General features: G+C 41.6%; 1 protein-coding gene across 1 annotated transcript in view; it reads right to left on the bottom strand.

Moving 5' to 3' along the window:
• The window catches only part of ube2o (ubiquitin-conjugating enzyme E2O), a 46,269-nt gene that overhangs the window by 19,785 nt on the left and 894 nt on the right, over nucleotides 1-25,590 (bottom strand). The gene's annotated exons all lie outside the window — the stretch shown is intronic.

Genomic DNA, 25,590 nt, shown 5'->3' with positions numbered 1-25,590 from the left:
TACAGATCCAGTAAAACTGAAATGGTTTGTGGATAGTCTGAGGGGCGGACAAAGTCACAGCTTGCAGCGATCGGAGAGGGCAGAAAACAGAAGCTGTTGGACTAAACTTGGCATCGGATCAACTCTCAGAGGGAAACATTGTTCCTGTGAACTGAATTCTGCTGTGTCACGCCATGCCTGTGCGCAGGAATCCAGACTGAAAACAGGCCTGCAGTAAATTAATTAAAAAACTAAACAAAAACATGCCTGCTGTAATGAACAATGGCTGAGCAGCAGCTATAGAGAGTTTCAATGCTTTTTGGATGCCAACACACAGATGGTTTATAATTAATGCTTAGAGAACAACATTAAAAAACGATCAGCAGGTAAACGGCATAAAACGCACTCCTCATGTTCTACCAGGAGTGTGAGCTCCCCGTTATCAGACTGATTTACAGCCCGCGTCCAAATTCAGTTTCCATGATAGATATACACCTTCTCTGTTCACACATGGGTTTTTCTTTAGAGAGGATACGTTTTAAAACGTTTTTAAAAATCCATTAACTGCTGGCCTGATCTCCAAATATGACTAGATCATGTACACAAACTACATAAAGGATGTCAAATTAATTTGACATCATGGGCAACATGAGCTGAAGTGGCCTGGACTACTGAAGACTGCCCTTTCTGCCCATGTAAAGAAGTTTTGCTGCGTATTTAACCCCTGAGATGTCTTAATGATGTCTTCATTTCAACTGTACATCGCAGTTTTTCTCCTTGATAAAGGAATAGACCCTGCCCTTTACTGTGGATTTTATTTCACTTATATGGATATCTTGGTTTCTCCTTTAAAAAAAAAAAAAAAAAACCCCAAAAAAACAAACAAACACCAAAAACAACTCCGGCTCACATCCTTGCTGTGCATTTCCTTCACCTTTAAACCACAGCATGCAGGACTTCATGGGTTCATACATGAAACAGATGAAACACCAGTGAACAGCTAGTTTAGTTCAAGGTCATACAGGGAGTGCAGAATTATTAGGCAAATGAGTATTTTGTCCACATCATCCTCTTCATGCATGTTGTCTTACTCCAAGCTGTGTAGCTCGAAAGCCTACTACCAATTAAGCATATTAGGTGATGTGCATCTCTGTAATGAGAAGGGGTGTGGTCTAATGACATCAACACCCTATATCAGGTGTGCATAATTATTAGGCAACGTCCTTTCCTTTGGCAAAATGGGTCAAAAGAAGGACTTGACAGGCTCAGAAAAGTCAAAAATAGTGAGATATCTTGCAGAGGGATGCAGCAGTCTCAAAATTGCAAAGCTTCTGAAGCGTGATCATCGAACAATCAAGCGTTTCGTTCAAAGTAGTCAACAGGGTCGCAAGAAGCGTGTGGAAAAACCAAGGCGCAAAATAACTGCCCATGAACTGAGAAAAGTCAAGCGTGCAGCTGCCAAGATGCCACTTGCCACCAGTTTGGCCATATTTCAGAGCTGCAACATCACTGGAGTGCCCAAAAGCACAAGGTGTGCAATACTCAGAGACATGGCCAAGGTAAGAAAGGCTGAAAGACGACCACCACTGAACAAGACACACAAGCTGAAACGTCAAGACTGGGCCAAGAAATATCTCAAGACTGGTTTTTCTAAGGTTTTATGGACTGATGAAATGAGAGTGAGTCTTGATGGGCCAGATGGATGGGCCCGTGGCTGGATTGGTAAAGGGCAGAGAGCTCCAGTCCGACTCAGACGCCAGCAAGGTGGAGGTGGAGTACTGGTTTGGGCTGGTATCATCAAAGATGAGCTTGTGGGGCCTTTTCGGGTTGAGGATGGAATCAAGCTCGACTCCCAGTCCTACTGCCAGTTTCTGGAAGACACCTTCTTCAAGCAGTGGTACAGGAAGAAGTCTGCATCCTTCAAGAAAAACATGATTTTCATGCAGGACAATGCTCCATCACACGCGTCCAAGTACTCCACAGCGTGGCTGGCAAGAAAGGGTATAAAAGAAGAAAAACTAATGACATGGCCTCCTTGTTCACCTGATCTGAACCCCATTGAGAACCTGTGGTCCATCATCAAATGTGAGATTTACAAGGAGGGAAAACAGTACACCTCTCTGAACAGTGTCTGGGAGGCTGTGGTTGCTGCTGCACGCAATGTTGATGGTGAACAGATCAAAACACTGACAGAATCCATGGATGGCAGGCTTTTGAGTGTCCTTGCAAAGAAAGGTGGCTATATTGGTCGCTGATTTGTTTTTGTTTTGTTTTTGAATGTCAGAAATGTATATTTGTGAATGTGGAGACGTTATATTGGTTTCACTGGTAAAAATAAATAATTGAAATGGGTATATATTTGTTTTTTGTTAAGTTGCCTAATAATTATGCACAGTAATAGTCACCTGCACACACAGATATCCCCCTAAAACAGCTAAAACTAAAAACAAACTAAAAACTACTTCCAAAAACATTCAGCTTTGATATTAATGAGTTTTTTGGGTTCATTGAGAACATGGTTGTTGTTCAATAATAAAATTATTCCTCAAAAATACAACTTGCCTAATAATTCTGCACTCCCTGTATTTGTGCTTTTCATATGTATACCGCTTCCTTTAAGATACGATTCATTTATCCCAAACTTGGGAAATTCCTTTAATTTCTTATTTGACAGATACGGTAAAACGCTTTACTGCAGCGGTCTCCAACCTTTTTTGCACCACGGACCGGTTTATGCCCGACAATATTTTCATGGACCGGCCTTTAATGTGTCACGGAGAAATACAACAAAATAAAACTAGTACCGGTACCGAAAAAAAGAAGATTTATTCATAACACACGTGAAAAGACCCAGGAAAACCGAGTTAATGATCAAAACAATAACAAAATAACGCTGAAAACCGATAAAAACCCTGAAACTCATACATTTCACACCTGAGCCTCAACTCTCGCGACCCGGTACCAAACGACTCATGGACCGGTACCGGTCCGAGGCCCGGGGGTTGGGGACCGCTGCTTTACTGTACTTAAATGTTAAGTTTACTCTACTTTTAATCATTAAAAGTAGAATAATCACAATTAGAAGTATTTTTGTTACCTCCATAGTGCCAGTAGTTATGCTTGACTAAATGGTATAATGCTAGCTAACTCAGTTGTTGTTGGGCTGTTGATGCCTTTACATGGAACAAACTGCAAAAATAAACAAAAACAAAACTTTGAATCCCACGGAGGCAGGCGCTGTTCAGTTTGTGCATAAACACCACGCACTACACCCGAGAGGACAAAAACACCACCTGCTGTTACCAAAAATTCATCTACAAAAATACTGGCGGTGACCAGTAGTACCCTTTAGCCTCCTAGTAGAGACACCTACAGCATGAATTTCAAAATGCTACGTGACTGTGTTCTGAAGTTTTCACATTCATAAGATTTTTAGAAAACTTGACCTTTGACTTCTAACCTTGAGGTCAAGGTCACTGAGACTCAAACTTATTTGAGATTTTTAGTAGAGTCGAGGTGTCACATTCACAAACTTGTGAATGTGATCATGTCGCTTGCGTGCCCGGCAGGGTCAAAACAATACCCCATCAGACTTTTACGGCTGAGGGGGGAAAACGTTCAGGGTCCAAAATCACCAAAATGTGCAAGAGCGAGGTTTTAATGCCTCAGATTGCTACATTAGGTGTTAAGAGTCCAGTCAGGGCAGAAACACAAAAGTGCACCAACGTGAGACTGTAAGACGTGGACCGTTGCTGAAGACACAGGACTCTAAATGGGGGAAGTGACCCAGAAGTAGCTCTTCAGATTCTCTAAATATGAAAAGAAGGTGTTTGAGTGCTTCTTTCATTCTCCTTTAGGACGAAATACACTGAACCACCCTTGAAAGGAACAAGGATAACACAGCCCCCACAAGGGGTTCATTACCTGGGACTTTCCATCAGTTCTAGACCCAAAGAAGCATCTTGAGAGGTGAAACATCTTCAAATAAACCTAAAAAAGCCTATTTGCCTTCTTTTAAACTCTAAAGATGACACACAATTCACAGAGACACACAAATAGTACAGCTCATGTAAATGTTAACCGAGCGTTATGAGAGGTGAACTCTGAACGGTACACTGCTGTGATAAAAATCGGACTTTCATGAAGTCGTTCACCTGAATGAAGAAGCTCTAAACAACAACAATGAGCTGCGTGAAAATAAAAAAGTGAATTTCAGGCTTAAAGCAAATTCACTTTGCATTTGTTAGGTCCTCAGTTTGATCGCTGCCATCTTGTAGCCTCATTTTTTAATTTTACAGCCTTAATGAAAGGCGGGAGTTACCCTGGATAACGATAGGCATGGACAGGATGAGCAACTAATTTCAAGACAACCACCTCCTCTGTTCCTAGACAACTAAACCGTGTGTCCAAAAACATACAAGCGAGAAAAGTGACTGAATGAAATGAAGAAACACCAGCACTAAATACCACCACCCTCGCAACAGAGTTTAACATTCCTATGCAGCACTCAATCAGGTGCTGGCTCCCAAACTGGCACTCAGTGATGAAAACTTTGAAAACCCCTGCTGTAAAAAGGTGACCTGTGGGAGGGCCTATTTTCACTATAGGCGAGTGGAAAAGATGGCTTTACTGGCAGGAAGAGAAGTGGCAGCGAACCAAAAAACCAGAGTTTGGACAGACGCAGATGGAAGTAGAGGAGAGAGTAGAAATCGAATAAAATGAGAATGAGAAGACCGAAAGTTGATCGTTAACTGAAACGGATGAACCAGAATTGGTTTGTAAAAATGCTGCAACTTCAGTGGTGTGGAACTGGTTTGGCTTTCGTCCGTCAGACACACAACAAAGCACTATTTTTGGTAGAGCATGCTAGCGGGCCGTCGTTATTGCAGTGTTTTTTTGAAAATACGGCACACTTAGATCAATCCTTTGATTTTTCTGAAAATTGACAGTGCCCCTTATAATCCCGTGTGCCTTGTATGAATTCTGGTTGTGTTTACTGACCTCGAAACGATTTATGTGGTACACGGCGCTTGAAAATCTGTCAAATGTTTTAGTGCGACTTTGCTAAGCTACGAACCCGGATTGTTGGAGCATTACGGCTATCGTAGGCAGGCGCCTCGCGGAGTGATACGTACTGTGCTTCAACATAATATTACCGTGTTGTGTGTGTATAACCTCTTTGTAAGTTTTGTGGATATTATACATGGTTATGCTGAGGATATGTCGGCCAATTGCCACTGGAAATGCCTTTTGGTTAAACTGTCAGCAACGAATTTGCATTTGCACTGTTGAATTTTTATATAACTTTAAACAAGCAGCTTTTTTAAAGTGCATTAAGTGCAAATACATTGATGGTTTTTTTGTTTGCACTAATAAAGTTGAGTTGTAAAGAATTTTGTCTAGTGTCAATTATATCGTCAGTTATATCGTTATCGCAAATTTTCAAATGTATATCGTGATAAATATTTTGGGTCATATTGCCCTGCTCTAATGGGGATGGAGAAAAACAGGAATATATACTTATATCAGACTCATGTGTAGGTAAGCAGGTAATACTGCTATTATTAGAGCTGAAACAATCAGCTGATGAGCTGACTGATCAGAATACTAATCAACACAATCCATCCATTTAGTTTGTTAACTGCTTATCCACTTCAGGGTCATAGCGAGGCCAGACCCTGGACAGGTCGCCACTGTTGGGCTAACACAGAGAGAAGGCCACTCACACCTGCAGCCAGAGTCACTAATTAACAAAACATCACTCCTGTCTTTGGACTGAGAGGAAGCTCGAGTACCTGCAGAGAACCCACACATCTACAGGGAGAACAGGGAATACAGCCGGCTGACTAGAACCCAGGACCCCACAGGACCACTGTGCTGCCCAAATAAAATAAAAATGGGGGGAAAAAAAAAAAAAAAAGTAATACATTCCACAGTAAAGCATAGCAGCATGTTTTAATTGGCTGAAAGATAATTTCAGCCAATTAAAACAATAATTAGTTAAACGAGGAACTAAATGGTACCAGGCTTTCCCGGCTCCTAAACTTACTATACATGTGACAACGAGCTCAACTACATTATTATTTAGTATTATGCATCTCTCTTGACCTAAAGGAAAATTCAAGCATTTCAATAATGTTAAACGTTTCTGATAAGTGTGGACCTTCTGGGTCATTTTATGCCTGCACAGCAGAGATTCAGAAACAGGGCTAAACTCTGCCTCAGGACAATCAGCACACAACTCTTCAATGTTTGGAAATACATTTTTCATTTTACTGCAAAGAGTTGGACTAGAAATGAGCACAGCAACAAGGTGCTGGAGATAACAGTGAAGACTGTATGGCTGCAGTTTGTATGAGTAAAGATGCCCAAACATCCTGTTGAGGACAGTATGAAAAGCGCCTGCAAGCGCGCACGCACACACACACACACACACACACACACACACACACACACACACACACACACACACACACACACACACACACGCTCTTCAGCTTTATCTTACACTGTAACCCAACTCCTCTGGTTTCTGGGAGAGGAGCCACTGAGTGTGTGTGTGACTGTGTGGAGGGGATATAATCGATGGGTCGCCATGTTCCCTTGTACTCGATTAAACATCAGCTTGTCATCTCCTCATTTCTCTGCAGCTCAGGATTAGAGCATGTACACACACCAACTTCTGTCCCTACTTATCTGAAGCTTTTAGCCAAGAGAAGAGCTTTTTTTGGACAGACCCACAAATGCAGCTCTTCTTCATTAATATTCTTTCAGTGCTTTGTGCTGCAGTGCGCTGCTGTAGTCAGAAACGCTGCGTTTAAAGCACAGGTACAGAAACATAACCACCGAGTGCGAACGCGCTGGTCAGGCAGCTGTTAAAAGTGTCCTGTTGGTATCAAAGTATAATCCACTTAACATGTGTAACTGTAATTTTAATCCACCGTACACCTTGTAACTGGATTATGTCATTTACACTCTGTTCCTTAATTCTGCTAGGGAGCTGCATGCCCCCGCGGTGGTAGCGACGACTCTCCAGGAAGAGGTGAAGTTGAGGAGGAGGGACGGCGCTGCCATCCCATCGAGCAACGCGTTACAAAAGTGATAAAGCAAAAACATTTTCCCCTCCTGATACTGTTATCTCTCAGCAGAGAGGATCGCCTGGGCTTACAGATCTGGTAGAAGCTGCTTTAACCACCAATGAGCTACATGCACCCAGTTTTGTCTTACCCTTGATTTAACTGTATGTTTGTGTTCAGCATCAACACACATGAAACATTAGAAACCTAAACCTTCGAGTTCCTTTTTTTATTTAAAATGCGTGAGTTGTACTGATGTCTAAAAATACAAATGGTCACCATCTTACAGTCTACGTCTCTTACTGCCTAAATGAGTGATTTAGGCAGTAATTGAGGAACTAAAGGGAGATAAAAAATAAAAAACCATATATTACACCTTTTTTTGGCTGATCTTAAGTGCTCTTGTTTCATCCAACAGTGTCTTGGTTGACCTTTGCATTACTTACTCTCTTTTACCATGTGTGTAAGAAAGAGAAAGACTTAAAGGGAGGTAGGGGAAGGGGCAAAACAGCGAGGACAGAGAAAGAGAAAAGACGAGGAGAATCATATACAGTAAACACTGGACAGCCTGGTATCCCCGCTCCAAGTATCTAGATTTTGTCTTCACAGTTATTTGAGCCATACCTGGCCTAGCCCCTTACCTTTCCTTGGAAAACCCTACATAGACCAAGCAACCCCTAACAACACAGCTACTGGGGCCAGTAGATGAGGTGTTTTGGGTGTGTCCTGGAGGGGATCTGGGGACAGAGCCAAAACACGATGGAAGGACTTTGTCTCTCAGAGAGCTTGGGATCGCATCAGTGTCCCGCAGGAAAGGTCAGGACGTCACTGCTCAGACTAACAGCAGAAACTGAAATCAGTGGAATCAGAGGAGTTTGTGTGTTATGTATCTGTGTGATAAATAGTGAAGCTAAATGAAAATAAAACTGAAGTTGTCATTTTTGGCAACTTCAATCACATCGATAGCACTCTGGGCCCCCTTTCCTCCTATTGTAAAACACATGTAAAAAACCTCGGTGTCTACATTGATGGTTCTTTTAAATTGAATAAGCAGGTGAGTGCAGTAGTTCAGTCCTGCTTCTTTCAGTTAAGACAGCTAGCCAAGGTAAAGCCATACCTCCCAGCTAACGTCTTTGAACGTGTTATTCACCTTTTCCTTACTTGCAGATTGGACTACTGCAATTCATTGTATTTTGGTCTAGACCAGGCCATCATCCATCGTCTTCAGATGGTCCAAAATGCTTTTAGCTTCTTTACACTGGCTTCCTGTCTCCTACAATTTAAACTTTTACTTTTTGTTTTTAAGTCACTTAACGCCCGAGCCCCTCCTTACCTGTCTGAGCTCCTCTCTGCTTATGCTCCAGGAAAAACCATGAGGTCTAGCTCAAAATTGATGCTGTCTATCCCACAGACTAATCTCAAATCTCGTGGTGATAGAGCCTTCTCCGTGGCAGGTCCCAGACTTCGGAATAGTCTCCCCCTAAATATTAGATCTGCACAAACACTTGAGCAATTTAAATCACAATCGCTGTTTGAAATGTGCTATATAAATAAACTTGACCTTGACCTTAAAATAAGTCAGAAGCCAAGTACTAATGAAAGGTCACAGCTACTAAACTAATGATGCAGAATTAAGATGATTCCAGTGCACAGTAGCTTGAAAAACAACATTATTAAACTTGGATGTTGATAGAAAAACGTGACCCTTGCAGAAATACTGATGTTCGCAAAAAAGTAAAAGACAACTTTTAAGTTTTAAGCACAATTTGCTCAGGTTTGTGAATTTACTCTCACATCTGATTTTTCTGCAGAGCAATCTGGTGAGCATTAATTTAGCACAAAAAACAAACAAACGAACAAAAAAAAAAAAAAAAAAAAACCTTAAAGAAATCCTCCACATTAGCAGTGAAGCGATGATATCTCCTTAAGGAGCAGAAAGAGTTTGACAGCTTTAAGGTTTGTTTGGAGGTCAAATTAAAATGAGGCAGCGCTGTGACTTTGTGAAATCTGAATCTGAAAGCAGATGAAGGAGGAAGGTTCCTCCTCGTTACTCACATGATGCACACAACTCCTCGAGGCACCTTGAAATCAAAGCTGTGTCTCTGCACCACTGCTGCTGTGGTGATTTATGCATTTCTTCCAAAGCCACAGGTTCACACACACATGCGCACTAATTAAAACTGGACTTTGACACGCTGAGTGAATGGCATATCTCTTGACATTACCGGTAACACACACACACACACACACATGCACACACACACGGCTGATTACCCTGCTACACCGATGGGTCACAGCAAAGCACTTGACTGTTGCTATGGCTCATATAGAGATGAGGAGGAGGGAGGCGGTATGATGAGGTGGTGGGCACAGACTCCGACAACAAAAAGGGAAAAAATAAATAAATAAATAAAAAATGTTTGTGTGTGGTACTTGCCTCGGAAAAAAGAAGAGCAGCAACTTTGGTTGTCTCTTCATCCATGCTTTTAGGGCAGAAGTGGCCAGATTGATAACAAGAATCGATGGAGGCTTTGATTTTCCAGCCTGATTTGCACGAGTCATTATTCAGGTGCGGCACAAAGATGGAGAGGAAGATGGATGCTGCAGAGAACTGCAGCTTGGGGGCCACGCCTGCTCTCTGACAGACAGCTTTCTATACCGGGCTCACTTCTCCTTCACTCTGTTGTCCATACAAAGAAGACACCCGAGCCACAAACACGGGCGCATTCAGTAGTAACAAGTAACATTTCTCTCCACACACGGCTAATTTCACTGAATATGAAGCCAGAAGGTGAAATTCCACCCACAGATGCTGCTAAAAATCTGTGATAATGAAGGTGCGACGTAGCACAGCTACATCCTGCACCTCCGCCTTCAGCCACAGGCAAACTATGCTTCAGCTCAGTGGCGTTTGGGAGAAAAATCGAAAAAAGTAATTTGCAGTTTTGAAAGAAGAGACAAACAAACTGTAAAAGAGCAAGTGAGGCCTTCTGGGTTACGTGGATCCTGTGAGAACTGCGCTCTGGGTGGCTGCCGAGTTGTTTTTATGTGAATGACTTCAATGATTTGTAAGTGCACAAAGAGTTGGCTGAAACTGGTTTAAAAGCAGTGTGTTAGCATACTCAGTAACTGAGTAAGCCAAGTTCTACAATTCAGGTAATCTGTTGCAGAGCTACTATAGGTTCACATTTCATAGTTCCTGCTTGTTCTGAGCTAGATAGGTACAAGGTACAAGACTGTGTGAAGAACTACTTTTTTTTTTTTTTCCCCACAGTTAAAAACTGCTCATCCCAGAATGCATTGCAATTCTAGACATACGCAGACACTCACTCCGGATGAACTTCTTGAATTTGAACCTATTAATCATCCCGTTGTTGTATAATTTTTTTGTATATATTTTATCCTTGTTATCAATGTAGCACAGTGCTTCATGCTCTACAGCAATCACCACTCTCGCCATTTCTGAAGTTTACCGTTTATTAAGCTACCTGTCTTCACAGGTAGAAACATTTCCATGGTAACAGAGACTTCCACCAATCACAGATGTGGTTTCAATTTAGGACTGTGGGCACGGTAGTTCTTTTCCGCGACTTTTCTGGGGGGTGAGGGGGGGTGAGGGGGAGTCTGCTTTGGATGCTTAAAATATTATGGCTCGTAATCAGAATCCCTATGTGGAATCTCAATGGGATTATTACCTCACTGCATGCTGGACTATTTGTGAGCAGCAAGATTTCAGAAGTCCAGAAGAGGTATTAACTTTTCTCAATCATGTAGACATCCAAGTATCAAACAAACCAGATACACCAAAACCTCACGTAAAGGTTGGGATGACCATTGAGAAAGACTAAGCTCGTTCACATCAAACACGACGTGAACTAAAGAGGTGAACTGATGCAAATCCACATCCATGCAAGTTAAAAACGTTTCAGGTAAAGCCAGTACACTCAGATGCAAATGTACAGTAGGTCCGTCAGGACGATGTAAATTACATGTGCAAGCTAATTAAAAAAAAAAAAAAAATGTATTGAAAGTTTTATTTATTTGTGACTCAAAAATACTTAAATGACTTTGCTAAGCAGGTCGCCCTGATAATAACAGACCTACATGCACGGGCAGAGCTTCGCCCCATGCAGTAGCTGAATCAAAAGCTAAATTAGCTCATATATCAAAAGTTTTACAATTCAATCAAAAATTAAATGCATAAAAACACGAGCTGTGTTGTGAGTAGTTTCATGATGTTGAGCTGACTCATCACAGTCAGTCTTTGAGTGGTGCTGCAGTCTTTTCTCACTTGTTGCATTTAACAGTGCACCAACAGCATTTGTCCACTTTCAAAAACTGATCGTTAGTTTATATAATTTATTAATTAATTAGTAATTAATTAAGACTTCACAGTAGAATGGAACAATGTCAGACTCTGCACTGTGGGTCTGCTGAAGCTGATTATGGATAAAACTGAAACGTGTCCGTGTTGAGTTAATGTGAACAGCCTCTGGATCAGATATGTGTGGTGTAGAAGCGACTGATGTAACCGTCTCAAAGGAAACAGGGTCATATAAAACATTTTAGATGTTGTTTGTAGCATCTTTTCAGAGCCTGATGGTTTATGTTCATAATTAGGGCTGAGCATTTAATCTGTTTTCACCTTCAATTACAACTTTGGTTCCCAATGACTTACAGATTACTGTGATCCCAATGATTTACTGATCATCAAACCTGTTGCCATAACAACAAGCCAATGTTTGTATACACTACGGTTTTGTGACTGTAACCATTGCGTTACACTGACAGTTTTCCTACCATTTTTGTGTCTTTTAAAAGCCAATTTCATTCTGTGCTGTTATAACAGTCACCAAATTCTATTTGTTTTTATCTTTCAGCAAAGTTCTTCTGCCAAGCGCGTCTCTATTAAGCATCTAAACATAATGACACGATGAGTCAGCGTGGGATCACTGGTTTCATTTTCATCAACGCCACTGATTAAAATCTCATAGGACTCAGAAAAAACATTATGATAAATTTCCACTCATTTTACATTTATGTAAATATTTTGTGATGTCCTCCTAATGAAGTAGCCACAGACATAGCATTAGCTAATGTCCTGCTCCACCACGTTGTCTACTAATCAAAAGGTTGATAGTTTAATCCCCATGTCGAAGTATCCTTGGGTAAGATGCTGAACCCCGAGTTGCCCCTGATGCATCCATCAGAGTGTGGGTATGTGAATCTTAGGCTTGTATGAATGCATGCGATTGTGCGTGAATGAGGCTTATAATAACTTTGCGAATGTGTTAAAAGTTAAAACAGCTCTGCAGACATTAACTTGACAGCTGGCGTATGTAAAGGGGCTATGAAAAGAATTCTAATAATAACTGTGATACACACCAACTAACTGCTAAACACTACACAGGCTGCTACTAATTCAGCACTAATTACAATACCGTTAGGAGACCCTTTGAACTTGTGTGGGTTGGTTTGTACACATTAAAGCCTCTCGCTCTCACACTAGTCTGAAGAACTGCTGTCACAGCTTTGTGATTGGCTGTCTGATGCTGCACAATGAGGTTCTCACATCAGACACTGATTCTGCAAGGATGGTGATCTTAAAATAAAGTAAATACAGTAATCCTGAGTTTATTTAAAAGTGATGAAGCAAAAAAAAAAAAAAACAAAAAACAAAAAAACAGATCAATGATTAGTCTTTGCAGTTTTGTTTATAAGGCAATAAACTGCATCACCAATAAATCCTCACACCCTGATAACCCTTCTTGCTGCTGCAGGACAGCCTAGCTGAAGCCTATTGATTTGGACACAGGAAGGGTGCACGGCTCTATTAAAAACAGAGAAGGCACAAATCCTTTTACCGATGAAGACCACAGGGGATCGACAGAAGGACTAATAGCACAGTATCTATTATAGAGCAATCTCCTTGCTGTGTAATTTGAGAGATGAAACAAAAAAAAACCCAACAAGGAGCACTAAGAGCCGCAAGACAGCACTGTACTGTATATCAGCAGGGAAATGAGTAGCAAAAAGAAAAAGAAGAAAATGCAGTCACAAAAAGGTGGAGAATAGAAGATGGAGACAGGAAGAGGGTGGTGGAGGATACTCGAGAGTCAATCATTAAGACAAAGAAATGGATGTGGGGAAAAAGAAAAGAAAAAAACGTCAGGAGAGAAGATGCCGAAGGGGAGGAGGGCGCAAGGAGCTGGAGACAGGGTGTGACGGGGAGAAAATGAGGATGAGCTGTGAACGTGGTACAGACGAGAAAGCAGCCAGCCCAACAAGTGGGAGATCGAGACAAGTCCCAGGAGAGAGACAGAGAGTGAGGAAACCAGAAAAAGCAGGAGCCAGAAATAGACAAGAGTGCAGCAAAAACAGCAGATAGTAAAATGGAAATACAAAGGGGAAGAGCGAGCGGGAGAAAGTAGACTGTCTCCCCACTGGGCAGGACCAACACTGCAGAGGAAAACAGAGAGGATGGGAAGATGAAGGAGGGAGAGAGAGTGAGGAGGAAAGGAGGCTGGCTCCTTAAGCAAGGCAAGTCACCTCAGAGTGCAGCTATTCCTGTGTGTGTGTGTGTGTGTGTGTGTGTGTGTGTGTGTGTGTGTGTGTGTGTGTGTGTGTGTGTGTGTGTGTGTGTGTGTGTGTGTGTGTGTGTGTTCCATTATCCCATCCAGTCAGCACCACATTACATCAACAGTCTCTAACACGTCTCTGTCAGGACGCTGGCTACGGCTGTATGAAGGAAAAGAAATATCGATACAAAATTTAAACAAAAATAATAAAGAGCAAACAGGTCCAAAACATATTAAAAATGTAAAGAAACTAGTGTGGTAGTCTAAAAACTAGACTAAAATTACTCTGACTTTTATTACAAACCCTTGAAGTGGACCTTTGGTGTATATTTCCAGGGGGTTTCTTGGACTCAGTAAGAGTAGCTTTGCATGATTCACAAATCAAAATACTCCTCATTTGTCTTATTTTGAGCCTTTTAGAACAAACCCTTTTAGCTTCTCTGCCTTTACAGTCAGTCTCCATAATCAGCCCTCACTGATTGGCTGCCCCTAATGAAACAGAACGTTTGGTGGGTATGAGGACATCCACTCTTGACATCATACATATAAAAAAAAAAAAAAAGAATTTAAAAAGTCTGAGCTTTTAGCGCATAGTTGAACACGCACTAATAATTAAACTACTTCGTATCAATATGAGTAACCATACAAGTGAGGCTGAAATCAGAGAGAAGCACATTAGCTCTACCTTAAAAAAAATGAAAGAAATGAGTCACAATAACAAGCGCTGCAGTGAACATGACGTTATTCTGTCCATTTAACTGCGTCAGAGCATGTAAACACCAGATTATATGAAAATCACATCCCACAACAGCTGATTTTTTTCAGAATGAAAAAGCTGTGAATGCAGCTGCTGTTAATGAGAAGGTGGAGAAGGTGAAGGAGGTGGTGGGAGGTGGGGGAGATGAGGAGAACGCAGGGGAGCGAGAGAAATGAAGAAGGGTGGGATGGAGATAAAGACACGTTTGAAAAAAGAAAAAGAAAACAAAAAAAAAACAACTCTCAGACACAACAGGCACCTTTTATCCTTTAAAATCATCAGAACTGATGATTTTATGTCTAAATGAACACTTTAGTCACTTTTCTGTAAAAGCTTGAACGACAAGTCTGACAAGTCGTGATGAGGAACACGCATGTTTCACTTTCAAGTTTGAACGCGGTGCTGACAACAGTGGAATTAATGCAGGGATTAAGGTTCCTGTCTGCGCTCGTCTCTCGTGCAAGCATGTCTGCTCACTGTAGACACGGCAGACAGGAAACAAAATTCATCTCCCGGGTTACAGTAAGAAAACCGTGACCTCATACATTACACATCAGTTGGTGTTCTATGCATCTGTTAACCAAGCAGCAGAGAAGGCTAACGTTAGCCCCACTCAAACTAATCTGAGATCAGACTTCAGTTAAAACCGAATGTAACCAACGGCTTAAACGGTTCTTTGATTTACACCATATTAGTACAGACAGTGTTTAACCTCATCCATTAGACTACTCAGGTTTGACTGTTTCATGACTTTAGACTAGTGAGCTAGTCTGATTTTACTCCCTGTCCTGGTCGTGGGCAGGTCTGAATACCTGCTGGACATCTAGTTTAACCAGCTCGGTCTGACAACATCTCAGTGAAAATGAAGTTTAATGTAGGCTGTGTCAGAATAAACTGGCACTGCACCAGAGCAATGTGTAACCAAATTCCCAACAGGCAACATGGACTTTAACCAGCAGGAACAGATGGCTGCTGGTGCCACGATTAGCCAAAGTCTGCAAATTAACACAGCACCAATGTTTACCCACATTTTAAAAGGTCGATTTAAAACAAAAAACAAAAAACTAAATTGCCCAAACCCTCATACAGTCTGTAACAACTTGGATGTAGCTTAAATGGAAGGAGGATAACAGAGCAAGATGATCCACGAGGCCTGAAGTCTTCAGAGATTACAGCAGATTCACAGCTTGTCCCGTCCATTTCACACTTTAACAACAAACTGGTTGCACTCTAAAAGCCATGACCCCCGAGGAGGAGGTCTAAAAGGTGAAAAAGAAAAACATCAGACATATCCTTCCTTTACCTGCTGAGCAGCTTCATCACAACCTACCTAGACATCCTCCATGTCCGTCTGCGTTTTCATGATTGCTCTGATGGATAAGACAACAAAGCAAAGTCACCGCGCATTTAGCAGCATCGTAGTCGTGTGCCGTCTAGAGCACCATCAAATGCTGTCAAATCAATAAACTATCACACACTCAGTACAGCATGAGCTGCACTCGCTGCTCGTGTGTTTATGGGTAATTGATGGTTGAAAACAGCAGCCGAGGAGTCCTCAAAGTTATTGCTTCGTGTCTATTTATTTTTGACGTTTCGACGCAATAGTACACGGACTGATTTGCATTTTATTTAAAACTGGTTAGAAGTTTTTCCCCATTTTCTTCCCCCTGTTATCATACAGTTAAGTTGTCTTTCCTTCAGCATGCACAGCACTTTGTTCATTTTAAAATGTGCTTGTGAATAAACGTAATAAACTTGAACTACTTTAGTGTAACAGTAACGCACAAAATGACAGTTTCAAAGAAAAAAAATGAGAAGTTTCTGATTTATTTTTCCCCGAACAATTCAAACAAGACAGCAAGTTGACTAAACATGATTTAATGTTGACGAGCAACATTTTCAGATTTTGCTGCAGCATGTACAGTCAGCATTAAAGAAAAAGAACTTCATGCAATTTTAGGAGGATTTCTTCAGGTGTGATGAGCAGCTGCAGTGCAGCGCTGCTTCACTGTTCTTCGAGGAAGCGTACAGTACGGTGGCTGGTGCCCTGCCCCTCGTCTGTTTGTTTCCCTGCCTGGCACCTGCACAAACCATAACCAAGGCTCTGGGCTCCAAAGCTCCGTTGGGCGGGCCTTGGCAACAGCTTCGTGTCCCAGATTACGCCAACGTCTGCCAGCCTACCACGAGCACCTGCGGGAGGCTTCTGAGCAAACTCCACTGACGGATGCATACAGTCATCTGATGGGTATTAGTGCTGAGCAGTGTGCGACATCCGAGTAGCTGTTTTGACAATCGGCAACACTCAGGTGACCTTTAAAAGACATAAGACCACAGCTCTGAAGGACTTAATCAAATTCTACTGATCCTACTTTTTTAATTTTTAAAAACAAAAACGTTTGATTAAATCCAACTTGAATTGCGGCAGGTTAAACACAGAGGAACTGGCAGAATAAATGATTTAGGTTTTAAACAAGCTGAGCAGACTAAACAAGTGGAGATAAGCAATGTGATTAATATCATCCGCTCAGTCCAGACAGTAACTGTGTTTGCTGCTTTATCAACTAATCAAGCTTAATCAATAAGGACGACACACACAGTCTGACACCACAGCGAAGTGAATGAACACTCAATTTTTCCTTTGTGTGTACTGTGATGTATTGCGCGATCATCCTGCAGTCAGACTGGACTTAAAATATTTGTGTAATCCAACACAGTGTCATTTTCGGCTATGTAAGAAACAAACAGGGAGGCATCCACACAAACCCCTTCCTGCAACCACAGGAGTCGTTGTCTGCTGGCCTGCTTAGGAAAAATGCAAATGTAAGACACTTTGCACCATCTCCACTTTTCAGACCCTTTAGTTAGAGCCATCCTTTATATACAGTCTATGAATGCAAGCCATGTTATCGTTAGATAACTGAGCTAAAAATGCACCACAAGTTTGGTAACTTGAATAAGCAGAGGTGAAGCCAAACACACACAGGCTGTCCATCGACCTGTCAGTCAGAGCAGCCACACCCCAGGAATAAAATTTCAAGCCTCTTCGTACAGCTGTTATAAAGTGATAGAACTGTGGTAAAGACTAGAACATGGACCCTCTCATTCAGACCTCCACCACTGGCGTCATTTTTAGCCACAAACATTACTGCTTGCTTGCCATGTAATGAGTGTTTGTATAATTTGTATCATTACATTGCTAATTCCCACCCCTAAAGCTAATCACACCTATTCTACTCGGTCAGATTACTCTGTGCATTTCTTGAAATACTGTCCTCGGTGATCGATTTACAGTCACTTTGTTTAGCCTCCACGTGTTTAACAGAAGAACCAGAAATAAAAAAAATAAAAATACAGCCCGACCTCGTGTTTTAAACGCATTTCAGCAGTAAGATGATCTCTTCAAGTGCTCGGCAGCGCTGCAGCTAAAATGCTTTTGAAGAGGCGAGGGCTCGATGGGACTAAAAGCAATGTATGTGATCATGACCAGAAGATGGATAAGAGGTGAAAGAAAACCGTGTGGTGCAGTGGCCCGAGTGTAAATCAGCAGTCAGCCCACACAGTGAAAGACATGTTTCTATTGTGTAGGTCAGCTGGGGGGGTTGACCACACTTGTGTAGCTGGATGGATGGGGGCAGGGTGGAGGGCCAGGTTGACAGATGGGAGTCACCCTGCGGTTACAGCATTCAGCTCTTCCTCCCACTTGAAATTTTGATGGATTTTCCCCCCATTTGCTGCAAACAAGAGCAATAAACCTGTTGTTCACACAAGAATTTAAACTAATTAAACTACAAGCCTGAGAGACAAACAGACTGATGGCTGCCATCACTGTTTCCATGCTAAGGATAGCATACAGTGAATATAACCCCCGCCCATGTAGGGGTGTTCATGATTTCCTAATAACAAAATAGTCATCTTATTATCAAAAAAACAAAACAAAAAACAAATAGCTTATGTAACTATGATTTCTCTTATACATTTGCATTTTCTTCCATCCAGCAACTAGTATGACGTAACACAAATCTGCTATAAACTAGCAGGAGTCAGATCAGCAGATCTTTTCCAGTGAGATCCAAAATTTTTAATTTTATTAATTACAAACTAAGCTCTACATTATCAGACTTGAACCCATGCTAAACATGCTTGAATGTACTGTATGTTGGGATATGTACACTTATTCCTTTTCATGTACTTTGTTAAAAATTGCTATTCACTCAGGACCTGCACGATTTTTCAAAATTCCAGGTTTCACCAGACTGGCGTGTTTTAACAGCACCACATAGTGACTGTGGTACAGGAAAATTGGAGTTGTGGTACAAAACTGCAGAACTGTTCCCCCCGTAGACCAAACAGAAGAAACCTGCACAGACGGACTGCTACAGCTGCCAAAAGGTTCTGTGTGCAAGTCACAAGTCTACCAAAACTATTCAGTAATTTGAGAGCACTTTGAGTTGAAGGACAATCCAAAGAAAAGGTTCCCATATAAACGCAGCATCAAGCTTCCCTAAATAACTTGCTCAGCAGTGCCTTTAAAACAAACAGAAAAAAAGAAAAACCTTCCAGCACGATGAAAAGGCAAAAATAAATGCAGTAAGACCTGGAGTCTCCCTATTCACCGGGATTTATTTATGTCTATTGATCCAGAACTTCCTGTTTCAGTTGCAACATAACGATAATGGCTTAGCATAAGCAACAAAATGCTAATGTTTTATTTCCTCATTTCACCGTGGGGTCAAGCACTGCGAGCAGCCGAGTGGAATTTATTAATCACAAATCAGATCAGTCTGATTTGTATTCAGAGCAGTGAACCTTAATGAATGCATAATGCTGCTAACTCGAGGGCATTGTAACGGGCAAGAGCAGCGAAAGTGGGAGCTCATCATATGACAGCACGCCAAGAAAGCCCTGACAATTCAACTGACTCTGAGAGCAGAAGGTGGGATGAAACCATTCCCAGGGTACAGAAAAAGCCTGCACATTACCATAACAGCCACCTGGGACTAAACTGTCAGCATGTCTCATTTCCAGTCAACATTTTTATTTTTTTTAAAATTCACTTTCTCATGGTGTAATTCACTATTTCAGTGAGGTTGGTCTGAGCATGATGGGCTGATGTTAATTAATGACCCATGACAAAAATTCAGCACGCTGTCTGAAAGTGGAAGCAGACTCCATCGTATGAAGTTTTAGCGCCACGAAAAGGGAAATGCCATTTCCTTCCTCAGAGAGAACAATTCCACCTACCTGAATTAAAAGTCACCAAAGATCAGAAAGCACAAGTTTTGGTTGGTGCTCTTGGATGGATACATCATATCCATTGCTTACATTTCCCAGAGCTGCTGGACTGCAGTTTGTTGGAATTTCCTGCTGATTTTCAGATTCAAGCACGTTCCTGAACATCCCGGCTCTGTTTGAATGGTCAGGAGACCAAAAACTGTAATCGCCAGTAGAGTTTGTGTCTTCCGACATGTCCAGAGAGACGGTCTTGGCGGAAACACTCAAAAAGCACCACCTGGTGGTGGTGATGTGGTCAGGTATGTATAGTTGGTATATGGTGTCATAGGTTTGACAACACGGAAGATGAGGTCATCCATTATTTAGGTCAATTATTGCTATTGTTATGTTTTAGGACATAGGGTATTTTCTGCACTATGAGGCACTTAAAATCCTTTAATTTTCCTTATGTATGAATTCTGGTTGTGCTTACTGACCTCGAACCGATTTTATGTGGTACAAAAATCTGTCAGCAAATGTTTTAGTGCGACTTTGGTAAGATAGGAAGCCGCACCGCTTGATGGATTGTCGGAGCTACCGTAATCAGGAGCCTCGCAGAGTAATCAGGGTCCAAAACTCCATCCGCTTCAGGACCTGAAGTCGAACGAACACTGCCGCATCTTTGAAAGTTAAAAACTGTCTAAATTCTTTCATCTGTAATAAAATGATCAGCATTGCTGCTTTACCAGGTGTAACAATTAAGTTTAACATCCAGGCATCCATGAAAACAGAATTTATTAAATTTAACGGAGTTAAAAGTTAGCAGGAAGTTAGCTCGCTAGTTTCCACCTAAACATGATATACCATGTCCTGACAGAGATTTCTGAAAAAATTAAAACGTACAGCTCTGCTATCACTTCCAACATAAATGAAGACCGAAAACTAAACAGCAGTGGCTTTTTAGGGTTACTGAAGTTGGGCTAGCTGGTATATAATGATGTGCTACGTGATTACCAGCGTCACAGCTATGTTAGCATAACAAACACAGTGAAGCTAGAAGATGAACGCTAACTTTTTTCCACTCGATCCAATGGTTGGGGACAAATGCAATCGCATGGCAGGATGCTGTAAACTTCAGTCAGGAGAACAACTGAGATAATCCATCCACAATACGAGGTTAGTGATTAATATACTGCAACAACATGGGAATAGAGCAGCTGCGAGAGAATTCCACATTAATTAATCAATGGTACGGAAGTGGAGGAAGCAAGAAGAATGAGTTTCGTAAAGTTTGACTTATCTGACCGTTTTGTTTCACTTAATGCCCCTTATAATCCTGTGCGCCTTATGGCCCGAAAAATACGGTACCGGTAATTTAACATCTGTGAGTGATACATAAACTGACAATCACATAAAAGTAATCATAAATTAAATCATATAACAACAGTTGTTTTTCTTGTGCAATTGAATGGTTTTATTGGCTTGACATTGCACAACAACTCAAAGTTTATGGCGTCGAGAGCTGCTAACGCTCTGACCGCGACAACCTCTTTAACATCAGCAGCACAGCTTCTCATATTGTCCCCACCCTTCACCATATTAGATATTGGGCAGGCTTAAAAGTAAACACGGATGTTCTCAGATGTTTAGCGCACCGCCAAATAGCTATTTAAATGTACACTGATGTCGCTGGTGCATTTTTAAATAAACAAAGTAACACCGAACATGTCGTACACGATGCATGTTCACACCACAAGCTCAGCAAGCTTGCCGTTTCATTTTCACTGTTCCTTCCTCGATGTGCGTTATACTAAAAATCAATGGGACCGTGTTGTAACGTCAGTCAGGAGGGTGACCACAAAGCCCAGATAGAGTTTTTAAAGAGTCTGCAACATGCAGATAAGCTCATAGTCGTTGATAGTTTTTTATATCAAAAGTAATACCAGTGGCGTACGAGGCTGCTCGATGGGGCACCACGCCTGCTGGCAGATCTTCATTAAACTGACCACTTTGTTTAATCTCATACTGTTTCTGGCAACACTACGTTTGTGTACATTTTAAATCTTTGCGAGGCTTCCTCGTTGTGCAAGCAGAGATTTTAGCATTTCAATCATTTTAACTTTGAACGGTTTCACTTTCATGCGCTAAAATGAAGCAACAAAGAAACTACATTAGACTGATCGCCTTGTATCATTTAGAGTTTGCACATAATGGTCGCAATGTCCAAAATCTTATTTCGCTGTGAAAATGTCTGCTTTATGAAACCCGAGAGTAACTCTAAGCATCACTTTTCTCTCCACTGATCGCTCCTGAGAGAAAACGTGAAGTGAAAATGAGGTGTGCAGAAAAAAATAAATAAATAAAAAGTTGAAATTTTGTGCAAACAGCACCTTGAAGATGTGCAACTTTGCATACTGCAGGATGTGATCATGAATGATTGATTAGGATGTAAAACTGTACTCTCAGGATTTATGCAAAATGAGCTTGCTGAGACTGGGCGTGCAGATAAGCACAGGAGAAATCACGAATACGACACACAATGAAACCCATACATGTGCACATCGACACAGAGGACATGGTGCTGCGTAAACATCAGCGTCATTGTTTAAGGGGCGCGTCGTTCTGCCTTTGTTCTGACTGAGGTCTGAATGACACTCAGACCAGAACTTTTCTCATTTAACTGGAAAGACAAAGCAAGGCAGCGCTGGGCTCTAAAATAGGCTTCTTCTGGTCGCATCCTGTCTCTGAAATGAGTCTGTGTGAGCTTGTTCCAGGCCTGTCCTCCTTTAAACTCTGTGACCCTTTTCCACAAAGCCCAGGAGAACCCCAGAGAAGCTTAGAGGATGCACAGAACAACAGGTTTGCAAAGTCTGCACCTGCTAAAACGTCTTCATTATCTGGTGGTAAAATGGTAAAACTACACAAAGATGTACGCAGCAATTTACATGTCTAACTGAACTGAAGCTGACAAGAGGTTTTAGAAGGCTGAGACTGTAGTTTATACCGATGCAGGTTAGCGACTTTCTGTACCAACATCACATATGTGCTGTCCAGATTCGACTGAATTCAAGGTCTGATGCTGAAGCGCTCCACACTGCTGTTCCTCGAGGCTGGCTCCAAAATCCAGTCACTACAGACTTCCATGTTAAAATGTTCAAATGTACAGCATTAAAAAGCATGTTAACTGCCCAGGAGAAAAATGGTTTTAATCTCTGATTTTTTTTTATAATTCATCCAGGGTGGAGTGGGTGGAGACGAGTGTCGCAGGTGATTTGTGACAGAAGAATAGTGGCTAAAGCAAAAGGGAAGGTTTCAAAGATGGCTGTGAGGAGAGAAATAAAGGGAGTCAACCTGGAGGTGGCAGAGTTGAAGATGCTCAGAAGAAATAAGGCTATCAGAGGGACGGCTCTGGTTACGGTTTTGGAGAAGAGGTTAGAGAGGCAGGGCTGAGATGGTTGGACCATGTGCAGAGGAGGGATAGTGGATATATATGACAAAGGATGTTGAGGAGGTTTCATGGATGTAGTGAAGGAGGACATGCAGAGGGCTGATGAGACAGAAGAGGATGCTAGGGATAGAGTGTGATGGAGGCAGATGTGAAGACCCATATAGGGAGCAGCTGAAAGTAGAAGAAGAAAGGATGCTAGAGTTCAGGGCGTGGCCACTTAGACAAATACAGGCAGCAGCTGACTGCACCAGACAGTCAAAGTGTTACGGACCATTTAGATTCCTCTGGTCAATTTTTGTAGAGCTTAAAATCTGAGTGTCTGGCACTGTTACCAGCATTCATGCTTTTGTGTGGTACTCTGTTAATTATTATGAGTGAGAAAAAGGAAAAAAAAGAAAAAAATCAATACAGCATAGTGTCAGTGTATTTTTGCATTGTTATATTGTTTCGATACAGGGGCGCCAAATATGAATATTTCGTTAAATAAATACATTAAATACAAATACTTTGGGAATATTACGACCCAGGGGGTTCAACCTACCTGATGGGTGGCAATCTTTCTACAAGCTGTTGCAGTCTGATTTGGACTGACTGCAATCACTCAGAGAAATCGCCAGAGGTTTGCAAATATTTGCTGTCTACTTTATAAATGCAGACTTTAAACTTCAAAACAAATGAATGGCGTCCAGGAGTCTAAATCTATATTTCATACCTCAATAGCCTTCAGAATTTTAATCAATCACCTTGATATCTCAGTTAAAAGGTATTGATTCATATTGGTTGCACTCCACATAATCGCCCCAGTGTTGAACATACTGGTAGTATCAACAAACTACTGATCAACAATGACAGCTGAATTTTTAACATACAGGTTCACAGTGTCCAACCACCACCAACGAGTGATGTAATTAAAGTTAAAATAATGTCAACTGTACTATTTGGGATGCAAGAGTCTAAATTCTTGGGTGCTGGTTTAGCTCATGGGTAAAGCACCTGACCCATATCAAATCTGCCTGAGGACATTTGCACAGTCTTCCCTGATCTTTGTACCCTTTTTGTACCCTCTTCACTTAACAGCCCCTCCCAAAAAATATAACCTACACTAGGTTTAGTGTCCTTAAGGATGATCTGAAACTATGAATTAACCGAATCTCCAGGCGCTGATGCCCAGACAGGGTGCTGCACCAAAAAGCTCTTTGTGATTGCTGTGGTCACTCGTCCTTTGCAGAGAAGACTGACTTCTTTATTCGCCAAGTGGCAGTGAAACTGAAGAGTGCAACACTTGTGTGTTAATAGCTAATGTTTGCCTTCAAAGTAAAGAGTTACGCCTTTTGAAACATGGTGGTTTCAGCAGTAAGGTACAACTCTTACATTAAAGGTGAGCAGTGTAAATTTCACTAGTGCTCAATGGTTTGTTGGCAAATACGGGCAAGTTGACACCTTCCATGCAAACTACAGGCGACTGCAGCAACCACAAGGAGGTTATTGGCGCAGCATACAGTTTGCAAAAGACAGCAACCTCCAGCAACCACTCTCCATCCAGTCTCTAGGTCTGTGTGAACTAATGCAAAAAACTAATTCAAATCTTCTTGGTAATGTTCCCGACATTTGAAACGACAGAGAAAATACAAAGCACAGTAATCAACAAGATTTGGATTCAAATGACTAAAAGGACACTACAGAACCCCAAGGCATGGAGGTAGATCGAGCAGATAATTGGGTGGAAGCAATTATTGTTAGTGTTAGATATGTAAAACCCTGCTATAGAGGAGCATTAGAAATTATCAGCCATAGACTATAAATTCTCAGTTCAGCATATCTGCACTATCAAAATTATATTAAAATATTAAAATGACCAGCAGCCATAAAAAAAAAAACTAAAAAAAAAAAAACTGCAAAAATATGCTCACAATGATGCAAAAGAAGCAGCACGAGTTTGGTTTCAATGTTCTGAACTAATTAAGGTAAATAATAAACGCAATGAAAAGTAAATGTGCTCTAAAGAAATTAAAAATTTCAAATTAAATCCCTGCTGTTCAACTAACTCATTCATTGTGACTGAGCTGGAAAACATCTGCAGCTGATAGAGGGGACAGGGCAACGATTACAGCCTCGTTCTCCTGGTCTGACCTCGGTGCTTGGGATCAGGTTCAACTCAGATATGTATGTTTATATAATAATAAGAGATCTTCTATCACACACAAAGCTTGGTCTCAGGCCAGGTCACACCCAGCTGAGGATCTACACTGAGTCAAGGATGAGCTAATCAATAGGTGTAAGGTGTCTAAGCAGGGAGGTGCACCTGACAGGACCTGTGCAAGACCCTACCTGTCCGGTCAGTGGTGTGTGTGTTTGGTGTACTAGCAGCGAGCTGGCTGCAGTCAGGTGGATCAACCCTGCTCAACCTGCCGGGACCAGCTGAAATACATGAGGCTACGAGCTAAACTGCTAGCTAGCGTGTGTGCTTGAATGCTAGCCAATTAACGAGCTAGGCTGCAGGTTTTAGTCTGATGGATCAGGTGAAGCTGATGACTGCTTGGG

This window comes from Aulonocara stuartgranti, assembly GCF_965226115.1.
Source record: "Aulonocara stuartgranti genome assembly, chromosome: 6".
Lineage (NCBI taxonomy): Eukaryota > Metazoa > Chordata > Actinopteri > Cichliformes > Cichlidae > Aulonocara > Aulonocara stuartgranti.
This window is presented reverse-complemented; position numbering and strand designations above follow the sequence as displayed.